The sequence below is a fragment of the Oncorhynchus clarkii genome, chromosome 28, assembly GCF_045791955.1.
Source record: "Oncorhynchus clarkii lewisi isolate Uvic-CL-2024 chromosome 28, UVic_Ocla_1.0, whole genome shotgun sequence".
NCBI classification, from domain to species: Eukaryota; Metazoa; Chordata; class Actinopteri; order Salmoniformes; family Salmonidae; genus Oncorhynchus; species Oncorhynchus clarkii.
The window spans coordinates 4,841,802-4,847,869 of NC_092174.1; positions in this window are offsets into that span (position 1 = coordinate 4,841,802).

Genomic DNA, 6,068 nt, shown 5'->3' on the forward strand with positions numbered 1-6,068 from the left:
AATCCATCAAGTGCTATCATGAAACTGGCTCTCATGAGGACCACGAAAGGAAGACCAAGAGTTACCTCTGCTGCAGAGGATAAGTTCATTAAAATTACCAGCCTCAGAAATCGGCAATTAACTGCACCTCCGATTGCAGACCAAATAAATGCATCACATAGTTCAAGTAATAGACACATCTCAACATTAACTGTGAATGTTGTGAACTGTGAATGTTGACCTGTCTAAAGGTCTTACTCACGCTCTCCGCATCCGATGTAAGTCCTATAGACAGATCAACATTCACAATGCCGCATGGCCATACGCATTACCAGGACGTGTACTGCGAGCATGCGCTGACCAACTGGCAAGTGTCTTCACTGACATTTTCAACCTCTCCCTGTCAGTCTGTAATACCAACATGTTTTAAGCAGACCACCATATTCCCTGTGCCCAAGAACGCTAAGGTAACCTGCCTAAATGACTACCAACCCGTAGCACTCACGTCTATAGACATGAAATGCTTTGAAAGGTTGGTCAAGGCTCACATCAACACCATCATCCCAGAAACCCTAGACCAACTCCAATCTCTATTGCACTCCACACTGCCCTTTCCCACCTGGACAAAAGGAACACCTATGTGAGAATGCTATTCATTGACTACGGCTCTGCGTGCAACACCATAGTGCCCTCAAAGCTCATCAATAAGCTAAGGACCCTGGGACTAAACACCTCCCTCTGCAACTGGATCCTGGACTTCCTGACGGGCCGCCCCCAGGTGGTAAGGGTAGGTAACAACACATCCGCCATGCTGCTCCTAAACACAGAGTCCCCACAGGGGTGCGTGCTCAGTAATCCCTATTCACTCATAACTGCACGGCCAGGCACAACTCAAACACCATCATTATATTGGCCGATGACACAACAGTGGTAGGCCTGATCACTGACAACAACTAGACGGCCAGTAGCGAGGAGGTCAGAGACCTGGCTGTGTGGTGCCAGGACAACAACCTCTACCTCAACGTGATCAAGACAAAGGAGATGATTGTGGACTACAGAAAAATGAGGACCGAGCATGCCCCCATTCTCATCGACGGGGCTGCAGTGGGAGCAGGTTGAGAGCTTCAAGTTCCTTGGTGTTACACATCACCAACAAACTAACATGGTCCAAGCACACCAAGACAGTTGTCAAATCAAATCAAAGTTTATTTGTCACATGCGCTGAATACAACAGGTGTAGACCTTACAGTGAAATGCTTACTTACAGGCTCTAACCAATAGTGCAAAAAAATTATTATGTGAACAATAGGTAGGTAAAGAAATAAAACAACAGTAAAAAGACAGGCTATAATACAGTAGCGAGGCTATAGAAATAGCAAGGCTACATACAGACACCGGTTAGTCAGGCTGATTGAGGTAGTATGTACATGTAGATATGGTTAAAGTGACTATGCAAATATGATGAACAGAGAGTAGCAGTAGCGTAAAAGAGGGGTTGGCGGGTGGTGGGTGAGACACAATGCAGATAGCCCGGTTAGCCAATGTGCGAGAGCACTGGTTGGTTGGCCCAATTGAGGTAGTATGTGCATGAATGTATAGTTAAAGTGACTATGCATATATGATAAACAGAGAGTAGCAGCAGAGTAAAAACAGGAGTTGGGGGGGGCACGCAATGCAAATAGTCCAGGTAGCCGTTTGATTACCTGTTCAGGAGTCTTATGGCTTGGCACTCCGGTACTGCTTGCCATGCGGTAGTAGAGAGAACAGTCTATGACTGGGGTGGTTGGGGTCTTTGACAATTTTTAGGGCCTTCCTCTGACACTGCCTGGTGTAGAGGTCCTGGATGGCAGGCAGCTTAGCCCCAGTGATGTACTGGGCCGTACACACTACCCTCTGTAGTGCCTTGCGGTCAGAGGCCGAGCAATTGCCGTACCAGACAGTGATGCAACCAGTCAGGATGCTCTCGATGTTGCAGCTGTAGAACCTTTTGAGGATCTCAGGACCCATGCCAAATATTTTTAGTTTTGCTGAGGGGGAATAGGCTTTGTCGTGCCCTCTTCACGACTGTCTTGGTATGTTTGGACCATTCTAGTTTGTTGTTGATTTGGACACCAAGGAACTTAAAGCTCTCAACCTGCTCCACTACAGCCCCGTCGATGAGAATGCTCGGTCTTCCTTTTCCTGTAGTCCACAATCATCTCTTTAGTCTTGGTTACATTGAGGGATAGTTTGTTATTCTGGCACCACCGGGCCATGTTTCTGACTTCCTCCCTATAGGCTGTCTCGTCGTTGTCGGTGATCAGGCCTACCACTGTTGTCATCTGCAAACTTAATGATGGTGTTGGAGTCATGCCTGGCCATGCAGTCGTGGGTGAACAGGGAGTACAGGAGAGGACTGAGCAAGCACCCCTGGGGAGCTCCAGTGTTGAGGATCAGAGTGTTGCTACCTACCCTCACCACCTGGGGCGGCCTGTCAGGAAGTCCAGGATCCAGTTGCAGAGGGAGGTGTTTAGTTCCAGGATCCTTAGCTTAGTGATAAGCTTTGAGGGCACTATGGTGTTGAACGCAGAGCTGTAGTCAATGAATAGCATTCTCACATAAGTGTTCCTTTTGTCCAGGTGGGAAAGGGCAGTGTGGAGTGCAATAGAGATTGCATCATCTGTGGATCTGTTTGGGCGGTATGCAAATTGGATTGGGTCTAGGGTTTCTGGGATAATGGTGTTGATGTGAGCCATTACCAACCTTTCAAAGCACTTCATGGCTACAGGCGTGAGTTCTACGGGTCTGTAGTCATTTAGTTAGGTTGCCTTTGTGTTCTTGGGCACAGGGACTATGATGGTCTGCTTGAAACATGTTGGTATTACAGACTCAATCAGGGACATGTTGAAAATGTCAGTGAATACACCTGCCAGTTGGTCAGCGCATGCCCGGAGCACACGTCCTGGTAATCCATCTGGCCCCGCAGCCTTGTGTATGTTGACCTGTTTAAAGGTCTTACTCACGTCGGCTACGGAGAGCGTGATCACACAGTCATCCGGAACAGCTGATGCTCTCATGCATGCGTCAGTGTTGCTTGCTTCGAAGCAAGCATAGAAGTGATTTAGCTCGTCTGGTAGGCTCGTGTCACTGGGCAGCTCGCGGCTGTGCTTCCCTTTTGTAGTCTAATAGTTTGCAAGCCCTGCCACATAAGATGAGTGTCGGAGCCGGTGTAGCATGATTCAATCTTAGCCCTTTATTGACGCTTTGCCTGTTTGATGGTTCGTCGCAGGGCATAGCAGGATTTCTTGTAAGCTTCCAGGTTAGAGTCCCGCACCTGGAAAGCGGCAGCTCTACCCTTTTGCTCAGTGCAAATGTTGCCTGTATGGCTTCTGGTTGGGGTATGTACGTACAGTCACTGTGGGGACAACGTCCTCAATGCACTTATTGATGAAGCCAGTGACTGATGTGGTGTACTCCTCAATGCCATGAGGAGTACACCACATGGAATATGTTCCAGTCTGTGATTGCAAAACAATCCTGTAGTTTAGCATCTGCATCTTCTGACCACTTTTTTATTGACCGAGTCACTGGTGCTTCCTGCTTTAATTTTTGCTTGTAAGCAGGAATCAGGAGGATAGAGTTGTGGTCGGATTTACCAACTGGAGGGCTAGTGAGTGCTTTGTACGCGTCTCTGTGTGTGGAGTACAGGTGATCTAGAAAAAACAATCCATTTGGTTGCACATTTAACATGTTGATGGAAATTTGGAAGAACTGATTTAAGCTGGCACGACAAAACATATTCCCCATCAGGAGACTGAAAAGATTTGGCATGGGTACTCAGATCCTCAAAAGGTTCTACAGCTGCACCATCGAGAGCATCAAGACTGGTTGCATCGCTGCCTGCTATGGCAACTGCTCGGCCTTCAATCGCAAGGCACTACAGAGTGTAGTGCGAAAGGCCCAATACATCACTGGGGCCAAGCTTCCTGCCATCCAGGACCTCTATACCAGGCGGTGTCAGAGGAAGGCCCTAAAAATTGTCAAAGACTCCAGCCACCCTAGTCATAAACTGTTCTCTCTGCTACCGCACAGCAAGCGGTACCAGAGCGCCATGTCTAGTTCCAAGAGGCTTCTAAACAGCTTCTACCCCCAAGCCATAAGACTCCTGAACATCTAGTCAAATGGCTACCCAGACTATTTGCATTGCCCCCCCCCCCTCTCCACACCACTGCCACTCTGTTATCATCAATGCATAGTCAATTTAATAACTCTACCTGCATGTACATACTACCTCAACTAACCGGTGCCCCCGCACATTGACTCTGTACCGGCACCTGTATATATATATTTTTTTTACTGTTATTCTTTAATTACTTGTTTCTTTTATTTATTTGTTTTTTAAATCTTTTTTAAAAAATTTGACCCCTTTTCGTGGTATCCAATTGTTAGTAGCTACTATCTTGTCTCATCGCTACAACTCCCGTAGGGGCTCGGGAGAGACGAAAGTTGAAAGTCATGCGTCCTCCGATACACAACCCAACCAAGCCGCACTGCTTCTTAACACAGCGCGCATCCAACCCGGAGGCCAGCCGCACCAATGTGTTGGAGGAAATACCGTGCACCTGGCAACCTTGGTTAGCATGCACTGCGCCCGGCCCGCCACAGGAGTCGCTGGTGCGCGATGAGACAAGGCTATCCCTACCGGCCAAACCCTCCCTAACCTGGACAACGCTAGGCCAATTGTGCGTCGCCCCACGGACCTCTCTTATTCTTATCCGTATTTATTTTTTTAAGCTGCACTGTTGTTTAGGGGCTCGTAGATAAGCATTTCACTGTAAGTTCTACAGCTGTTGTATTTGTCGCATGTGACTCAAAGTTTGATTTGAACTGTTCAGAGTGAATCAGGCCTTCATGGTCAAATTTCTGCAAAGAAGGACACCAATAAGAAGACTTGCTTGGGCCAAGAAACACAAGCAATTGACATTAGATGGAAATTAAATGAGAGATTTTTGGTTCCAACCGCTGTGTCTTTGTGAGACGCAGAGTATTTATTAGTTTTTTAATTTGGACTTTATTTAACTAGACTAGTCAACTAAGAACAAGTTCTTATTTACAATGATGGCCTATACCGGCCAAAACCAGGATGATGCTGGACCAATTGTGCACCGACCTATGGGACTCCCAATCACAGCCGTTTGTGATAGTCTGGATTCAAACCAGGGTGTCTGTAGTGACACCTCTAACACTGAGATGCAGTGCCTTAGACCGATGTGCCACTCGGGAGGTGAATGGATGATCTCTGCATTTGTGTTTCTCATCATGAAGCATGGAGGAGGTGATGGTGTTGGGGTTCTTTACTGGTGACACCGTCTGTAGTTTATTTAGAATGCAAGGTACACTTAACCAGCATGGCTACTACAGCATTCTGCAGCGATACCCCATCCCATCTGGTTTGGGCTTAGTGGGACAATCATTTGTATTTTAACAGGACATTGACCCAAAACACACCTACAGGCTGTGTAAGGGCTATTTGACCAAGAAGGAGAGTGATGGGGAGCTGCAATCAGATGACCTGGCCTCCACAATCACCTGACCTCAACACAATTGAGATGGTTTGGGATGAGTTGGACTGCAGAGTAAAGGAAAAGCAGCCAACAAGTGCTCGCATTATGTGGGAACTCCTTCAAGACTGTTGGAAAAGCATTCCAGGTGACTACCTCATGAAGTAGGTTGAGAGAATGCCAAGAATGTGCAAAGCTTTCATGTTATTTTGTTATTTTATAGTTTTGATGTCTTCACTATAATTGTACAATGTAGAAAATAGTAAAAATAAATAAAAACCCTTGAATGAGTATTAAGTGTCCAAACGTTTAACTGTTTTGTACAGATAATTATCAGACTCGGGTTACAAACGCTGGTAAACACTCAAATACATTTTGTTAAAAACAATCGACAAAAGTAGTGCATTGGGCCTTTACTAGTCTTGTAGTAGAGGACCAATGTACATGTCTTCAAGGCAAGCCATCGTTATTTTATTGTTGCAATGTTTAGAATCCTGTTGACCTTGAACGTGGAGATTCATTTCCGGGTTATGTTTTTTCATGGTCTTC